The sequence below is a fragment of the Anser anser genome, assembly GCF_964211835.1.
Source record: "Anser anser genome assembly, chromosome: 1".
Lineage (NCBI taxonomy): Eukaryota > Metazoa > Chordata > Aves > Anseriformes > Anatidae > Anser > Anser anser.
The window spans coordinates 124242388-124262286 of NC_139720.1; the positions used below are offsets into that span (position 1 = coordinate 124242388).

The following is a 19899-nucleotide window of genomic DNA, read 5'->3' on the forward strand; positions in this document are numbered from 1 at the left end:
CAAAGAAATCAAATTCTTTGGTTCTTTGTCTTCCATTGGCTTGGCAGATTCTTTAGCCTGTAAATATTTTATTTAACCTGTAAATATTTTCTAGGAAAGGTTAGCATTATATAACTTAGTCATTACACGGATCCTTACAGGATATATTATCCAAAGAACTGTAGGACACAAAACCAACAGGACTAGGAATTAAAACATCAGACAGCATGGTCCCTCCCTTCCCCCTTGCCTCCCCCCTCCCCTCCTTTTTTTTTTTTTTTTAATATAATTCTTTCTTTAAAGGAAGATTTTTTTTTAATTTATTTATTTTAACTCTGAAATTCAAAATACCCTAAAATAGGCAAAACTAAGTGTAATAAACTGTACTTTCAATCAAGTCTAGTACTCACATGCCTGCCTGAAGATGAAGTTGTGGGTTTACTCCAGAGAATTCGCTAAGTATGACAGCACTGGATAAATGCCGTAAGTCTCTTAGTCTCAGTGCTTTTAATTGTATATCATATGGTCATCCTTGAGTTACTTGAAAAATGGTACCACTTTTAATAACTGAGCAATTACTAACATGGTCAAAAATCCACCAAAAATGCAAAAATGTAAATGGCAATGTCTGTGTTCTTAACTAAAGAAACTGGCACACAAGCTCATATTATACCATTCCAGTCAACAAAGGTATAAACATTTTTATAAAGGAATCCAATGAAATTAGAAATAGTTGTAAGAGTGCCTTATAACCCAAATAGTCCACTGAGGGTTACTTTTATTGAGTGATGCTTCACTCTGTTTGATCTCTGTACAGCCTTTTTGCTACCTCAAATGCACCGAGGTAAAGAAAAAGCTGGTATATTTTTCAAGATAAGGTCACAGAGCTGAAATAGATTTTGATCTGTAGTTATTTAAAATTTCTTCTGGGATTATTCAATCTAGTAACTAACTCACATTCTTTTCATCCTCTGTGTTCTCCTGCGCACATATATACACACTTATATACACACTTAAATTATTAATGATCAATTTTGCTGCACGATGTAAGGAATACTGATGAGACTGAAATATGAGTGCAGACTGGAGCTGTGCAACCTGAGAGTCAGTGGTGTCACAGCCTGCTACTAATACCATAGACAACATGTGAAACATATGAACGTAGGCTCAGATTTATGACGAAGGAGAGGAGTCGTGACTAAAGTAGACAAATATACATAGGCCCCATCATCTGTACAGGCAAAGATGAATGTGTGCTTGTATATCCAGACTGAGAGGAAAAAAATGAGTAGGGGCTTTTTCTGTTAGAAAAAGGAAACCACTTCCCTCTTTATTCTCCCAGAGTAAAGGGAACAAAATTGAAGTGCGGGAAGCAGTAGAAAAAAGGGGTTTATTACAGGCATTATAAAGAAACAAGAGTGGACAATCCTAAAAGACGGAGAAGAAGGCAGACAAATATATATAACTATATATATATATAGTTATATAGTTAACATTCACTTCTGAATTTCCTTCTTTACAAATATGGGGAGGAAATTTCCCCTCAGTGTAAGATTTTTGGTGGTAATCATAGAATCACAGAATGGTTTGGGTTGAAAGGGACCTTAAAGATCATCTAATTCCAACACCCCTGCCATTGGCAGGGACACTTCCCACTAGACCAGGTTGCTCATCCAGCAACCCCATCCAGCCTGGCCTTAACCACTTCCAGGGATGGGGCATCCACAACTTCTCTTGGCAATCCGTTCCAGTGCCTAACCACAGTCTTAAGTATTTTTTTTTTCTGAATATCTTTTTTTATTTTAAAACATTATTCCTTGTCCTATCACTACACCCCGTGACAAAGTGTCCCTCCCCAGCTTTTTTGTAGGCCCCCTTTAGGTACTGGAAGGCTGCAATGAGGTCTCCCTGGAGCCTTCTCTTCTCCAGGCTGAACAACCCCAACTACCTCAACCCGTCTTCATAGGAGAGGTGCTCCAGCCCCTTGAATCATCCTCGTGGCCCTCCTCTGGACTCATTCTAATAGGTCCTTCCTATGCTGGGCGCCCCTGAGCAGAACACAGTACTCCATGTGGAGTACTCCACGTGGAGTGCATGTGGAGTCTCTCACAAGAGCAGAGCAGAGGGGGAGAATCACCTCCCTTGACTTGCTGGCCACACTTCTTTTGATGCAGCCCAGGTTGGCCTTCTGGGCTGCAAGGACACATTGCTGGCTCATGTTGGGCTTCTCATCCACTGACAACCCAGGTCCCTCTCATCAGGTCTGCTTTCAATCAATTCTCTTCCCAGTCTGTATTTGTGCTTGGGATTGTCTCGGTATTTATGTTGTCTGGACTTCTCTCAATTTCCATGCCTTTGAGTGAAAATAGCTGGGACATTCCAGTTGCTTCAATGAGTGTTTAACAACCAGGTTAACTGTCTGAAATAGGGGTACAGTAGGAAAGCTGTACTCTGCCAGAACTCAACCTAAGTTGCCAGAAAAATATATATATATATATATGTAAATATACACATATTTTTATTTGATTGATTTTTTTTTTCCCTGTATAAATATTTACACCCATTCTGAGTGAAGAAGCATCATGTATATATTTATATAGCAAGGTAAGATTGCCTCAATTTAGCCTGTCCTGAGCTGACTGGACATAAATCAGACCCATATTAGCACAATGCAGGGCACAGACTGTTAAGTTTTCTCCTTCAGGCCTGGAGTAACTGCAAATGAGACTATGCAGCTTCAAGTCTGGAGAGCTGCAAAGCTCACAACTGTCAGTGTAGTTATCTTAAAGTGAAGTACAATTTCTGCTTGTCTTTTAGAGAGTAATTCAGTCTCTGAAAGCATTTAAAGATGTTACATCAACCCCTCATTGATTTTTCTTTTTTTCACACACATCCTTCAGGGTTTTGTGAATAGTTCCATTAATTGTGTCATTTTAGAGTTATAGAGCACTGCTCCAGTAGCTCAGCATGGCTGTTCACATGGAATTTTTTGGCAATGCCAAACAGTAAGAGGAGTCATATGTCTCCAATTTGAAACTTATTGTATATTTGGATTTGTAAACTGAGTAAGAAATAATATTAATTGTGCTTCTTCTCAATACAGTCTTCTTAATATCAAGGGAAACTTGTCTTTGGTAGTAAAATCATCTCCAGCTGAGCAATGTTTTCTACACTGCTGCTTTGCAGTCTGTAAGTAAGCTTAGCTCCTATATGGGTCATCAGCAGTTTAATTACCACTTTCTTTAGGGCTTGAGCTGTAATGGCAAAAGACATACCTAAGTAAAACCTTTTGTTTGTGTCTGAACCATAGCAAACAAACTCTTCCACTAGCATCAAGTAAGATTATAGGTTTACTGAAAAGACCTGATTAATATGATTAACATTAACACTAGTGTGGAAGATTTTGTTAGGAATCTCTTTTATTTCAGCTAACTGTTGAATTTAAGCCCCCCCCCCCCCCCCTTTTTTTCATTAAAGGATTATTTTAATTTATTATTTAGAAAATAATAGTAATTCACAGTATTTATAGAAACAGCAAGACAGATATCTAAGAAAGAAAAACTAAGGTAAGGTTATTTGCCTTCTGAAATGGCAATTGCAACTCAGTTATTTAATGTGTCTCAAACTAAGAAGTGTAGCAAGGAAAACAGAAACAAAACAAAAACTAATGCAAAACCAAAACATGTTCCATTGTAGTGTGAATGAAACTTTGACTGGATTAAGCCTAACTGCATATGGTATATTATTTCATACATAAAATAGAGCAAATGAATTGAATGAGGCATATAAGTATTAATCCCAAGATTCTCACAGCCTTAATTCTTAAGAGCCTTGATTTCTGTTTCCTCAAAGGTGATGTTATAAATGGTGATAGAAGAAAGAAAGAAAGGCTGTTTTTATTTGTAGGAATTGTATGATCACAATTAAAATGCAACTCATAATTTGGAACATTTTACATGACTGTAGCTGTACTCTAGATGATATGACTTTATTATTATAAAACTGTTATTACTAACTCTACTAACTCCATGGTTAAAGCCATATTGAGATTCACATTGAAAGTGGGACTAAAATCCTCCCATTTCAAAAATCATTGATTGAATTTATTTTCCAGAGTTAGCACAATGTATCTTCAGAGCATATTTTTTTTTCCCCTTTTTCTGGAAAACACTATCTTTCAGAGAAAACAAACAAACAAAAAAAAACTGTTAAACTGATCCCTTCTGCTTTTCTCTCTCACCTCCTAGATGTCTGCTATTTTTCTTCTCGAAATCATAAAAATCATACAGTTTAAACTTTTAGTATAAATGCATGTCTATAGTCACATTTTAGAATGTTCACAATTCCAAGAACATTTTATTTTTCTCCATTTATTCATTATAACCACTGTGCAAAAGTAGGAATTAGCAACCTTTATTTTTTGTATTATTCAACATCTCACCCTATCACTATGATTATCTTGTATCTTTAACTTTTTGAAGAGATAACTGCAGAAGGTTCAGTAAAATTATCTGTTTTATTCACTGAAATAAGGTTGCCTATTGAAAATTGATCAATTTTAATCAAAATTCCTTGTTGAAAGATATTTGGAAAAGAAAATAACTAAGAAAATATATTTTCACTTTTTATTTTACAATTATTTTATTTTGTGTTCATAATACTGCACAACAACATAGAATTTAATGTAAAACATCGATGTTGAAATAAAACAGTAGACTTGATTTTTTTTTTAATTTATGATAAAGTAGTCAAATATTGTGTTGTTCATAACAAATCCAGATTTAAGAATGAGCCCTTCTTCACAAAATTTTTCTACTAGCCCCTGGAATCATCTTATGCAGTATGAATTCCTGCTTTTATGGGAAAGCTTCTCCTCTGTGAAGATGTTATTCTTCCCTGGCTTGACACTGAGTCAGGAACCTCTATGCAGCTACCTGCAAATAGGCTGCACATTAAAACAGTCAACCACTGAAGAAGTTGTACTTCCCTTCCCTCTCAGCACTTACCCTTGTTTTTATAATTGGACTGACCAGATTGTATTGGAGTGCCATTACTGATTAGTGGGAAAGAGGATATTCAAATTTTGCATCTAATCCATTGCAGAGATGTCAGGTATACATCCTTCCTCTGCTGTCTTACATTTTGTCTCTTCTGGTATTGCTGGGGTGGATCAGCACAACAGATGAATTATAGCCCAGATAGCTGACATATGTATTAAGAGAGAGGAGTCCACTGCAACCAGGTGTAGTAAAACAGTCAGAAGAGAACAAAGTAATGAGTGCCAGATATGCTCATGACAGAAAGGAGTTTCACTTTGGCAAAAAGGTCTTTAGAAATATTTTTCTGTTGTTCTTTGAAATATTTTCAAGGCATATTTGAAATTCTCAGCTTGACAAGAAAATTAATTCAAGCAAAAGGTTTTCGACTTAATCTTTGAACTCTCCGTTTTCTTTTTTAAGCCATTCTTACATTTATTCCCCTTCCCCAAGATATCCTATATAACACTACAAAGTTAAAAAAATGTTGTGTTCAATTAAAAAGGTCATTGGGACTATTATCACACAAGTCATTAGCATTATTATCACACAAGTAAATATCTTTATGAGGAAATAGATAAAGGAAGCAGGGAGGGAGGGAAGGAAGGAGAGAAGGAAGGAAGGAAGGAGGGAGGGAGAGAAGGAAGGAGAGAAGGAGGGAAGAAAAGAAGGAAGGAAGGAAGGAAGGAAGGAAGGAAGGAAGGAAGGAAGGAAGGAGGGAGGGAGGGAAGGAAGGAGGGAGGGAGGGAGGGAAGGAAGAAAGGAGAGAAGGAGGGAAGGAAGGAAGGAGGGAAGGAAGGAAGGAAGGGAGGGAGGGAGGGAAGGAGGGAGGGAGGGAAAAAAGAGAAAGAAAGAAAGAAAGAAAGAAAGAAAGAAAGAAAGAAAGAAAGAAAGAAAGAGAGAAAAGAAAGAAAGAAAGAAAGAAAGAAAGAAAGAAAGAAAGAAAGAAAGAAAGAAAGAAAGAAAGAAAGGAAAGAAGGAAAGAAGGAAAGAAGGAAAGAAGGAAAGAAGGAAAGAAAGAAAGAAAAAGATTTTTTAAATTTAATCTGCATATAAATGCATATTTCTGTCTTTTAGCTGATACTTCCTGACATCATAAGAACCATTTCACAAAAATGAACATGTAGACATACTGGATGTTAATGAAAATTATATTTCATATCAAAATATGCAGTATCTACATGAATACTAAATTAAAGTAAAATGCAGTATACACAAACAAAAATAAAATCTGTTAATTTCTACCAGAAAATAAAACTACTGCAAAATACTATTGCATTTTATGTTTACAGGATAAAGCCTTTAAAAGAATAAAAACTCCAACCTTTTTCTCTTTCTTATTAAAATAGCATATTGTTCTTAATAGCAGGATTTGGCTGGGTGTTCTGGGTTACTGGTTCTAGTTGTCTATCAGCTCAAGCAGCAGAGGTAATAGAGATTCTTATTAAATGCCACTTAAAACCTTTGTTCTGAAACTCCTGCTGGAATTTTCTTCAGCATCTTCTTCCTTTAGTGTTTTGAAACTGTTCTTAACTATTTGGTTTAGAAATTTCGGTTTTGAAAGAGTTTGGTTTGGAAATTTTCCAATAATAACTATTATTTGGACTATTTCATAGTCTAAATATAATTTCTACCTTACATTTATCTGTGGTCAGTTTACATCTGTTTTCAAGTACATGCCATATATATAAGATATATATATGTCTTATACATATAAATGTCATATATCTGTGCAAGTGTACCTCATTTACTTTCTCTTAGCTGTGACTAGCAGTTTGGGAAAGCCCTATAACTGTCTTACAGTCATCTCTTATGCTTATCTGAAATATGGAAGGAGGAAAATATAATGTGATTTGTCAACATGTGTCTTGATCACGGTAGAATAGGGAACATTCCCCTTTCAACTGGTGGGGTATTTCTAATAGTACCAAGTAGCATATTTGTAACATAAAATTATAATAACAAAACCATGTTTTATCTTAGGAACATACATTAAGAGTCTTGGAACAAGTGTACTTTAAAGAAGAAATTACAGAACAGCAGCTCTGAAAATAATTGCTTTAGCTACTAATGCTACAAGTTGGTTTATATGAGGTGAGTCTACCTTTTTCGTGAGAAAAATACAACTTTACTAACTTTAATAAATGCTTAAAGAAATCATTTTGTTTTCCTCAAACATGGTGGCATCAGAGTATATACTGTTATTTCCTTTAAGAATTTCTGCAGTTTAATTAAAACAATATGAATTTATTCTGGAGACCATACAGTCCATAAAAAAATAATTTTTAATGTTATTATGTTTCCTTTGCTTAATGTTTCCCTTGTATTCCAAACTGAACCGTTTCACAACCTGAGATTCACAACTAAACCTTGATAAGCTGCTTGGCAGACTTTGAGATCACTTCAAGAGAACAAACAATTATACAATCTTCATTCTCAGTTTAGTCATTATGATATTTCACTGATATTTTATAGCTATCGCAAAAATACGCACACAAAAGCAGTAGAATCCAATACAGCAATTTGAAAGAATGAAGAGATATACTCATTAGAGAGAGAAAACAACATGTTGTAAGCAGTATATTTCCTTCATTTTCCAATTCCTCTTAAGAATAACTCAGTTCATATATTATAAAACATATGGAAAATGAATGCTACCAGGACTACTGAGACTATCTACTTTAGATATTTAGTTTGTGTACCTAACAGAAACTTGTTTTCCTATCTACTCAATGGAGAAAGAGAATCTATTAAAGGTGCAACCTGGAGAGTGAAAATTAAGCACTTCATATTAAGTGGTGATGAAATTGTCCATGTGTGCATGTGGAGCCTGTGAGCACTGAATCCTGGGAGAAGAGACCTCACCTCAGGATGCTAACAGCAGCACCTGCCCTTGCTACCTTGTGTACCTTGACTGCAGGGAGAGATCATCTGCCTGCAAAGCAGCTAATGAACAAAGACAAATTGCAGCACAACAGAATAAGTAAAACCAAGCTCATTGCCAATTTATCCAGTGATGCTAGACTATGAATTTTGATGGTTCCCACTACAAGGGTAGGAAAATGCAAAGGAAAGTTTTGCTGCGTAGCTACAGATAAGAACCACTACAGTTTCTAAGAGGAGCATCAGCACTTGTATATCAGAACACATAAACATGTTTTTCTCTTCTTGGTGGAAAATCCACAGCTTTCATTTTACCTCATGTGAGATTCTGCATTGTTATTTGTTTAAAATGAAATGTATTGAGATTTAAATGCAAAATTCAAGTGTTTTATAAATATAATTTATTTGCAAGATGTTGATACATCCAGCTTACTAGATGGATGGAAAAGTGATTTGCACACATGCAGCTCCCTCAAGAAATTTTGCTCTTTGCATTTAACTATTGCCCATTTCTCTTTTCCCCTTCCCTTATTCTAATGTGTTTCCTTAAGCCCTGTGTTGTTTTTTGTTTTGTTTATTTTGTGTTGTTTTATTTGTTTAAGAACACAGCAAAAGAAAATGTAAACAAGTTCCATTTTACAAATGTGAAAAGTGTTGCATCTGGAGTTTCGAGCCTGAACTTTTCCACGATCCTGACCTCCATCATGCCCACGTGCTGCACTCCCAGTTCATGGAATTTGGCATGGATGTCTTCTGGGCATCTCTCCCTTTCTTTTGTATCTAATTTTGTACACAGGCAAGTTTCAGCTGAGTGCAAAAAGTACATTTTCTTTAATTAGGTCTAGTATTTGTTCTTGGTACTCTGTTTGGCTGTCCATTAACACCTCTCTAATGGAGTTATTTTGAAATCCGTGGAAGTAAATTTTCATATTTTATTTCCATCATATTCACACCTATAGGATAAAATTCAACATCTTTTAGAGAGATTCTGAGGACCATATCATGAGCAAGCTGACCTTTTCTTTTTGTTAAAAAGACAGGGAAATACAGTGTTTCCCGATGAAAATATATCCTATATCATAGTTTTTTGTTTTTTCAAATTTTGTGGCCAAGGCATAATCACTAACCATATACTTCCTCATCCTACACTGCTGCCCAGAGGATGATTGAATAGGGACAGACAAAAAAAAAAAAAAAAAAAAAAGTGGAAAAGGATTGGAAAAAGTGGCATTGCTTCTGAGAACACTGTTTGTTTCCTCTCCTTTCACACACACAAAAAAAAAATTAAACAATTCTCTTTTGTGAGTATGATTCTTTAAAAGTCATTTCTCAGCAGTTACCAAGCAAGAGTCAAGTTAGCCAGCCTGTGTGAAGAAATCAGGCAACTGAACCAACCCAGGCACTGGAGTCAACTTTCAGTGCTCCATAGATATTCTGCTCAAAAACATTTCAAAATTCACACACAGATATGTAAGAGCAGATCTGTTTCACCCAGTAAAAAACAAATTAACATCTGTCTAGAAAATGTTGCTCTGTTGTACACTTTGTCCTTCTCTTCAACTCCCACTCCAGTTTTCATTCAATTTTAATTCTTGCTCAGTTCTGTTTTTTTCTGAAGAGTGAACAACTCAGGGATTGCAACTCTGAACTTCATGTTTCCTAGCTTGTGAAAAATAGATGTGTTCTAGCAGGTGTTCTTGCCAAGACAAATACAATGTGAAAATGTAGTGATTTTCATTATTAAGTCAGATACGGGATTTCAGAATCCCTGAATTCAGTAATAATATTATCTGCTATAAGAGATTAGGTAAACAAGTGCTAATTAAACTGCTGGACCACAGCCAAGCTATCACTGCTAAACAGTGTTACCTGAATAGATGCATTCAAACAAAGGCAAGAGATGCCGCTTTAAATACATCTGTTATTTCACTTCACTAAACCTTTTGGATAATGATACAGTCATGAAGCTTGCAAAGATAATGGATTTTTTATTTTATTTTTGGAAACAATTAATGAAAGAGTTGAATTTATTAAAAATAAAATAAAATAAAAACAATAGTCTCAATGACATAAAGACTGCAACACTGCAACACAACAAATGTGTGATTTCTATAAACTCTATAAGTTTTTGAAATACAGCCTGATTGTTTTGCCTCTTTCAGCTGTAGGAAAAGTTTATGCTTCACAGCCTGTACATAGATCAATGTAATACGACTAGCGTCATAGTTTTGGCTGAGATAGAGTTATTTTCTTCATAGAGGCTCACACAATGCTGTGTTTTGTATTTTTGATTAAAATAGTGGTGATAACAGACCAATGTTTTAGTTGTTGCAGAGCAGTGCTTGCACAGAGCCCAGAATTTTTCTGCTTCTTATGCTGCCCTGCCAGCAAGGACGCTGGGGGAGCACAAAAATCTGGGAGGGGACACAGACGGGACAGCTGACCCAAAGTGGCCAAAGGGATATCCCATACCATATGGTATCATGGTCAGCAAAAAAAATCTGGTGGAAATAAGGAGGAATGGGGAGGGGAATATATTCATAGTGATGACGTTTGTCTTCCCAAGAAACTGTTGTGCGTGATGAGCCTTGCTTTCGTGGAAGTGGCTGAGCACCTGCCTGCTGATGGGAAACAGCAAATGAATTCCTTGTTTTGCTTTGCTTGCACACATGACTTTTGCTTTACCTAGTAAACTCCTTTATTTCAATCCATGAGTTCTTTCACTTTTACCTTTACAATTCTCTCCTCTATCCCACCTGAGGAGAGTGAGCAAAAGGCTATGTGGTACTTAGCTGCCTGCCAAGGTTAAATCACAACAATTAGTTAGGGAAATGGGTTGTTAACTACTAATTCTAGTATCCATAAATAAGAAAAAATATTATAGAGATTCAGTAAATTAGAAGAGAAACTGGAGACTGATGAAAGCAACAAATCACATACAACATATAAGCTACCTCATTGTATCTCACTGACTTACAATCTTACAAGGGTCATTAGGTCACGTGAATTCAGAATCCATAAAATTCCATTTCTCCAGTGAAGACAGTATAATCTGGAGGTTGGATGAGCCCTTTAGCTCCAAAGATATCTGTGAATAAAGTGGTACAGGCAGTTACCTGCTTCCCATTGTGAAAATCAGAAATGGGATTTGAGCACTAGGAAAATTTCCAGTCTTTTAAAGATCTATACAATTTTGAACTGAATCTTCACTTTGATATCTAGATCAGTTCATCATTTCTTACATGTTCAGTATAAGTATAATGCAGTGCTTGTATTGATGAAAAAAAGTAAAGATAAATTGATGAAAAAGATACTACTGTGTAACAAGTCAGTGTATAATGCCATTTTCCATCTCCCAGGCATCAGATCAAGTACTGTCCAAATTGTCAGAGCATATTACGACAGTATTTATAAAAAACAGATGAATTAATGTTTAAAAGCCATAAGACTTGATCTATAAATGCAATGAAGCAAATTTCTGAAATATCTATTTCTTGAAAAAGTTCTGATCTTCACTTCTTTCCAACACTTCCTAAAAAGGCATTTTAGATATCAAATCACGCACTATGCAACGTTGATAGTCATATATGAAAAAAGTCTACTCCCACTATAAATTTACTATGATGGTAGTTATTGTTCAGGACATATACAAATCCATAGTCTTCATTTCTATTTTCCTCTCCAAATGTTTTTTAATTCAATAGAATGTGTATTTTCCCTTATTGTGTTCTCTTCTGAGTTATTTATATATTTTATTAATACTTGCAGCATGCTTTTACCTCTTCTTTAAGAGCTTTTTGAGGCTGCCAGTAGGACGTGAACCTGACTAGGAAGAGGAAGAGGAAGAAGAGACGGATGCTTCAGTGATGGTCAGTCAGTGCTACATTATACTAACTTACATAGTCTTGGCAGGTCTTCTCTAGATATTAAAACTTTGCTCTCAAAATATTTACAAAAAAAAAAAAAAAAGCTTATTTTAAATATTTTGAATAGCTAAAGTTACGAAGACCTTCCATTTGCTCAGGGTTATTCAGATGTCAAATATCTACAAAACCATCACCCAGCAGATTCTCTCAGCTTCTTTATCTTTCCTGGTTTTCTACCCTCCTTTTTTACCATTTCAAGCAAGTGAGAAGCTGGGAAGCAGATTTGATGCTGTTAAGCATAGGAACATGAAGAATATATTCACGAAACGTCTCCGCAATTTAAATTTGGTAGGGCATAAGGTGGTCTTCCTCTACTGTGTTTTTGGGTTGCTGAAACTCTTAGATCAATTCAGGATGCCTTCTCTTCTGTTGATGAGGAATCCATTCTTTGAAGCTCTTGCCAGAATTGGCATGACTTAGCCAGCATTATGCAGCAAAGAGCCAGCATTATGCAGCAGTATTTCAATGCCTTAAAAAATATCAATACTTTTTTAGTCAGAAAACACACAGAGGAATTACTCCCTACCTTAGAACCATTTTCTGTTGTGGCAATAAAACCTGTTATATCAGCATGAGTTGCCTATACTTTCATAATAGAGCTCTTCTTTCACCTCTAAGTTTAATGTAATGAAATATTCAGGAAAGTTTAGACTAGAGATTTACCCACATATTTATTGCAGTTATGATTAGGAAGAAAAGGAATTCTCTGAAAAAACTAATACACTTTAAAATTTCAAACACATTAAATTTGCAGGTGGATGTCAGAATTTTTTATCATTAAATTTTCTGCCATATATATTTATTGTGTTTATATAACTGTAAGTGTAAGTTCAAGTATAAATCTAAGTGCAAGTATATATATGTATGTCAGAGCTTAAAGAGAATCAAGAATATTTCTAATCTGGCAACAACAAACACTAAAGCTAGCAGAGTTTTTCTATTTTTTTTCTGTGTAATTTCAAAGGACTCCTCTTTCCCTTGTTTTAAAAGGCACAAGAAAAAAATTGTGCCAGAAAAACAAAGAGAAAAACAAAACAAAACAAAACCAAGCAAACAACAAAAAACAGGTCTAAAATTCAGAAATTAAAATAATAATAAAATATCGAAGATCGTGAAATAGGAAACAGAAGCTTTCCTTGCTTGTATATAGGCTTTTCACCTACTTGTATATAAGCTTTTTTATTTTTTTTATTTTTTTTTTCCCATGTTCTTTCACATACCTAGATTGGTTTTATGTCCTGGATTATGATTATATAAGTACCTGCTTTACAGACAACTACATTGTTTCAGTATTTTTCTTCCTCCTATTACATTTACACTGTTACTCACTTTCTCATGGTAGTTTTAATCATGAAAATTCCACAGGATTTTCATAAAGTCTAAGCAAACATGGTCAAAAAAAGAGGGGAAACAAACAAACAAACAAACCAAAAAACCTTACTGACTTTCAAATGCTTTATTCATCCAATTCATCCGGCATCTTTTGTCAGCTATATTACAGAAGTAGCAGTAGCACCACTATAGTTAGTGCTATACTGAGATGTGCACTTAAAGCAGGATTGAAATTCTCTCATTGCATCCTTTGGTGATTAAAATTAGATTCTTAATGATGTAGCAACTCTTCAAAAGATAAGTACATATTAATCAATTTACAGATGCAAATTTGAAAATAATTCCCCATTAAATATTTTTCCTAGGAGCCTTAATGTACGCACATCACCTTAATACCACAAATGTATTCATTTTTCATGAGTATACCATAGTGTTTAAACCTCATTATTGACTTTGTTTCTCTAAGGCCACATGCTGAATCTTTCAGCTGTGCCTAGGCCGTGTTATTACCTCCTGACAATACCTCCTTAATTTGCACCAGGTCTTGGCCAGCCCTGACTGCAGTTTTTACTCTAGCCTTGTTCTAGGTTGGTTATGAAAAGCAGAAAATCATGTCAGACCTGAGAAGTCCTATATTAATTCCCTGAATATTCCCAAAACTTCTTTACTGTAAAACAGAATTCATGAAATTCCTTAAGTTAAGGAAAAGAGGGTCAAAATAGGCAGCTTTTAATAAAATTAATAAGATTTGTGTATTTTATTTTGCCTTCCCCAATTACCCATTCCTCTCTTGGATCAGGAGTGTTCTAAGGTAGCTACATGTCTGTACAGAACCCCAGCAAGTTTCTCTCTGGCCACTATGCATGCATACATAATAAAGTTTTCATAATAGCAATTTACTGTTTGGTTAGCATGGCCTGCAACAAATTTATTCTAATTTTGCAATATCTTGTATACAAATTTTAAAGCCCCAAACCAAACAAAAACCAACCAACCAATAAAACAAACAAACAAAATACCACTGACTTTTACATTTTTATTTTGACATAAAATTAATTTTATTTATCTTAGATATTCTTACAGTGTGTCAGGGTCAAAATTACTAGCAGAATGCGCAATAGCCTAATCTAAATATTTGCAAGATAACAGGTATGCAGCATTTTTAAGAGAAAGACAGTGGTCCTTACTCAAAAGAATAATTTCAGGTTGTGAATTTCATGTACATTGTATAAGAACTCCAGTTACTTAACAGTCAAGATTTTGTTTCACTCTAAGGCAAAGCCATCAAAAAAAAAAAAAAAAAAAAGACTTCAGAAGCTAACTGGTAAGCACCTGACTATTGTCAGACAGAGCTTTGTTTTGCATGAAGAGTCAAAGATTAAGATGATTTGGTTTTCTCATGGTGATCTTATAATTGTAATCCCCTAGACAAATGGTTCTGACTCAAGAGCTTCTAAGGGAAAAATATACAAGCTTAAAGCATTTAATTTGATTTTTTTTTTTTTTAATTTGTAACTAATTTTTGACCCGTAGAAGTAGTTGGACCATCCCTTTCTCTGAGAGAAAGTTATCTGTGTACAAATGAGTTGGAAATCCTGTCATGCCACTGATTCCAAGGGGTTTTAACTTTAGCTCCTTGCTCTTAGTCCTGCCTAAGCTTTGCATTATCCCAAGGAAGCTACGAAGCCTAGTTTTAAACAACCTGACTTCAAGTCAAATAAGGATGTACTTGACTTGACCAGTACCCTGAAGGACACCAAACCAATTTTTGCTGTAGCTATTGCCAACAGTGATGCAAGTTAGCTCTCTGATGAGCCTCTTGTGAAACTTTCCAGTATCTCAATCCGTCTTCAAATATTCGAATACCAATTTTGCATACAGCGAAAAACTCAGCTCTGAAATATTAATTTTTGTTGTTGTTTATGCACTCAGTCACACACACTGCCAAAAAACAAATGGCTCTGCTGGAAATCATATAACGTTCCATAGAGATGGCAGGCTTTTTTATTATTTTATTTTATTTTATTTTGAGAGAAGTAATTGCAGAGGATGCTCTGCTTTGTAAAAATAGATATCTATTAAACAAATTAGTTTTACATTTAGATTTTATAGCCATTTCACAGTGAAGAATTTTCCCTCAAAATATATACATTCAAGAAATGTAACATATTATTAGTCACTTTTTCAAAATCACCAAACATGCAATATAAATTATCTAAAAGCCTCTATTTTGTATATATAGCCTCTATTTATTTAATAGTATTAATTTCTTCTTTTGAAATGTTTTATATGAAATGCATGACAGAAATGTCACCCTATTTTGGAGTTTATGATATAGACAAGGTCAGTGCATAATTCAGAGTATAAAATTTTGTTTTCTGATGGGGAAGAAAATCAAGTCTTAGTGCCACACTATGAAGTTAATTAGACCACTGGGAAAAGATATTTCAGGTAAGTAGCTTTGTAGATATTTCCTTGCTACTATGTATATATATTTCTCTCTCAATACAGCAGTTTGATTACATTTTCTCTGCAAAAGTCATTTAAATTATGCATAAAGCTTCTCACTAACTTCCTTTATACTAATATCAATACAGGATGCAAATCTTCATAAGATACTCTTGCTGGGAAATGCGTTTCTCAGACAGCTGTAAAAGGCTGAGTTTACAAGCAATTGCGATGGTCTGTTTGTTGTTTTCTAGATCTGTTCTCAGCACTAATTGCTTGAATCTTTCTTTGCTTTTAATATGTCGGAAAAGATAACTGATATAGCATGCTGCCATGATGTGCATTGCACTGATTCTAAGGAGATACAAAACAGTTACAACTAGACCAATCAAGTCTGGAGCCAATGCTACTCATTTATTACTTCCAATAATAATAAAGATCAACTTTAGACAGAAATTGATTATTGATCACTTTTTTTTTTTTTTTTTTTTTTTTTTTTCTGGTGAAGTTGAAAATGAAGAAAGAATAAATTCAATCTGAGAAGAGAGATCACTGAACCCTTACCAGGTATGATTTATCCATTCTTGACTCTCAGTGACTAGGATTAACAATTACTGTAATGATATCATCAAATGACCCTGATGCATGTTTGTGCTGGGCCTGGTTGGGATGGAGTCAAGCTTCCCTGCAGCAGCCCATACAGTACTGTGCTCTGCACGTGTGGCTAGAACAGCACTGGTATCACTCCAGTGTTGTGTCTATTGCTGTATAATACTGGCACCGCATCAGGACTCCCTCCAGCCCCCAAGAGCCAGCAGGCTAGGGGTGGGAAAGAGATGGTGAGGGGACATCACCAGGGCAGCTGACCTAAACCAACCAAACGGATATTCTATGCCATATGATGTCACACTCGGTAATAAAAGGTGAGAAAGGGGAAGGAAAGGGAGGGGCTCTCGTTGTGGAAGCATCTGTCCTCTCGAGCAACTGCTACGAGTATTGAGGCCCTGCTTCCCAGGACGTGGCCAAACATCGCTTGTTGATGGGAAGTACAGAGTAACTGCTTTTCTCTCTCTGTGCTCCCACGCAGCCTTTTTTTTTTTTTTTCTTTTCTTTTTTCCCTCTTCCTTTTCCCTTTAATTAAATCATCCTTATCTCAAACCTTCAGCCCTTTGTGTCGTATTTTCTCCCCCTTCCCCTCTTCCCCTTTGAGGAAGGGGAGTGAGAGAGCAGTTGTGGTGGAGCTTGCCCATCTGAATAAAACCACTGCAATGTTCAATATCAGAAATGCTCATTTGGGCTGAGGACACATTAGGAAAGCTTCATAGTTCCCTTAGCTGTACCTATTGATCTGACATTAACCTTGGCTGGCTTGCTTAACTTGTCAGTCTCCAGACATAAATAAATTCCTGAAGAATGAAGAGAAACATAAACTTTATGTTTTCAACAGTGAAGCAGAAGACAGAAATGAGGATAAGAGACCTTAGACATCCTGTTAGGGAATAAGATAGCTCAAAGAATTTTTTCAAATGGACTGAAATAGGTCTTACAGCTTTTGCCAATATACAGCTTCAAGCAAAGTCAAAATAATGTTTTCATTATCCTTTAAGAAAGTATGCAGCAATCTGTACAGAAACAAGTACATGTTCTGTATGCATCATTTCAGGTGATAATTGTTTTAACTATAATTTTCAATTACAATATTGATATAATATTATAACATACAATCTGGAATAAAATGAATGACTGCAAGAGTGAATTGTAAGTTGCATTAAAAAGTATGATCAGCTGACAAAGCTTTCTCTCATTGAAATGTGACTCCTTGAAAATATAAATTAAAGGATAGTCTGTGTTACAGAACTTACCACTTGTGCATGGGTATTTATTTAATAGAAAAATTTGTGGCTATGAAAGTTCTTATGTGAACATTCATTTTTAAGAAAATGTAATTATGCATCTTCACAGCCATACAAATTAAAGAGGAAACAAAATAAAGCAAAACAAAACATTGTAATAATGGATAAAAATTTAATTTACATTCCATTTTCTACACACATGGGAAAGCCACAAATCATTTTAAATAGGACAGTCCTTTTTATATGCATGTACATATAAGAGTAGTCTTAACACCTTTACATTTTGTTTTGTTTTGTTTTCTTCCCCTTTTCACTCAAATTACACCATTCAGTGTTGAGGCTGAATTATTAGGCAGTGAAGGTCCAGCTGTATTGCTTGAATTGTCATATATGAAGCCCACAGATGGGCTTCAAACATGGCTGGTGTCCTGGTTTTTGGCTGGTATTTTCTTCACTGTATCTCATATGCTATGTTTTAGTTTTGTGATGAAAACGGTGTTGATAACACAATAATGTTTTAATTGTTTTTAAGCAGTCCTTTCACAAAGTCAAGGACTCTTCTGGTCCTTGTGTTGCCCTGTCAGCGAGGAGGCTAGGGTGCACAAGAATCTGGGAGTGAACACAGCCAGGACAACTGACCCAAACTGGCCAGAGGGGTATCCTGTACTGTATGATGTCATGATGAACAATAAAAGCTGGGGAAAAGAAGGAGGAAGGGAGAGGGGAATGCATTCATAGTGATGACATTTGTCTTCCCAAGAAACTGTTACTCATGGTAAGCCCTGCTTTCATGGAAGTGGCTGAGCACCTGCCTGCTGATGGGAAAAAGTGAATGAATTCCTTGTTTTGCTTTGCTTGTGCGTGCAACTTTTGCTTTATCTATTAAATGTCTTTATCTCGACTCCCAAGTTTTCTCAGTGCTACAGTTCTCATTCTCTTTCCCATTCCTCTGTGGGGGAATGAGCAAACATCTGTGTGGTGTTGAGCTGCCAACCAGGGTTAAACCACCACAGCTAGAAAAATAATGATTTTCATGTACCTTTGAACCTCTCATCTGTGTTATAATAAATAATATATCTGCCCCTTTTTTATTCTGGTAATACCAATCTGTCTGCATCTGTTACAAAGGTTTCTATCACCAATCTATTTTGCTTTTTCCCTTGCAAATGTTGATTTTTTCCCAAGCCAATTCACAGTATTGCAAGATCTAGGTCAGGTATCACTCAGTCCTAAGCCTGAAGAAAAGCAGAGGATCTCTTGATCCTGCTGAATCAGAAAAGGTTTCTTCATGGAAGAAAGTAACTGAAAGCTTTATAATAACATTCACAGCAGGAGGTAAACACAAAGCCAAGAGATCAGTTAATGGTAGGTACACTAGTTTGCTGATTTTGATTACATAAAGTTACTTGCATATAAAAAAAGAAAAAAAGAAAAAAAAGAAAATCAAAGGTGAAACAAAACCTTTCAAGACTATTGGAGAATGTATTTGTGCAATGAATTCTGTGATTACAAAACTACTTCTGTATAAGGAAAATTCTCCATTAATCCCTTGCTGTTAGACTATATAAATAATCGTGCAACATCAAGCACCTCAAAATTCAGTTAGAGACAAAAATGTTAACATTGGAAGTTAGGTGGTAAGCAAAATGAATATCAAAGGTATTTTTGGCCTTATTATCTTAAGGGCGATGTTTAGTAGAGTCCAACTACTACAAGTTTACACTGCATTCTCTAACAAATTCTGCCCCTCATCATTTTTTTTTTAAATTTTATTATTTTTTTTTTTAAATGTTGACAATCCTTTTCTCATAGCTTTGTTTTATTTTGTTCCATGTGATTTGAAAGCTATCTAAGCCTGTGACCTGCAACAGTGCCTTTATGAGCAAGTGCACTGTGCTGACCATGGCCAGATTCTGGGCTTTATCAGACATTGCAGTAATACTATGGTCATGACTTATCATACTTCTTTCATCTTTGAACAGTGTTACAAGATCACTTAAAAAATTCTATTTACTTTTGACTCACTATTTTTTTATTATTTCAAATAATATGGGAAGACACCTGTAACTTGATAACAGCCTCCTGAGGCTTTAAAAAAAAAAAAAAAAAAAAAAGAAGACCCGAAAACAGAAATGAAATGCTGTTTATTGATGAGAACACAAGTAACAAATTATCAGGAATAAAGCTTTCCTATTAAATCCCCTTCCATAAGACCTGAATTTATTTATTTGTTTGTTTGTTTATTTAGTGTAAATAGATGAAAACTATTACTCTAGTAAGGATGGAATGAATATAAAATGGTGTTTCTGTGAAAAGAAAGCCCAGCTATAAAGAATAATACTGAAAGAAAAGTTGTGTAACATGGATTTTTTGAAGCAAAATATGTTTTATTATCTTACTCCTTAATTTCCTGTAATGTACAAAATCAGTCTACAGGCTTCA

At 35.2% G+C, this 19899-nt stretch overlaps 1 protein-coding gene and 1 long non-coding RNA gene across 6 annotated transcripts in view; one reads left to right on the plus strand and one right to left on the minus strand.

Moving 5' to 3' along the window:
- IL1RAPL1 (interleukin 1 receptor accessory protein like 1) overlaps nt 1-19899 on the minus strand; it is a 777496-nt gene that overhangs the window by 361307 nt on the left and 396290 nt on the right. The gene's annotated exons all lie outside the window — the stretch shown is intronic.
- LOC310905354 lies at nt 6411-19492 on the plus strand. The gene is made up of 3 exons (XR_014588952.1): nt 6411-7109; nt 8501-8694; nt 11667-19492. It is a non-coding gene; the product is annotated as an uncharacterized lncRNA (long non-coding RNA).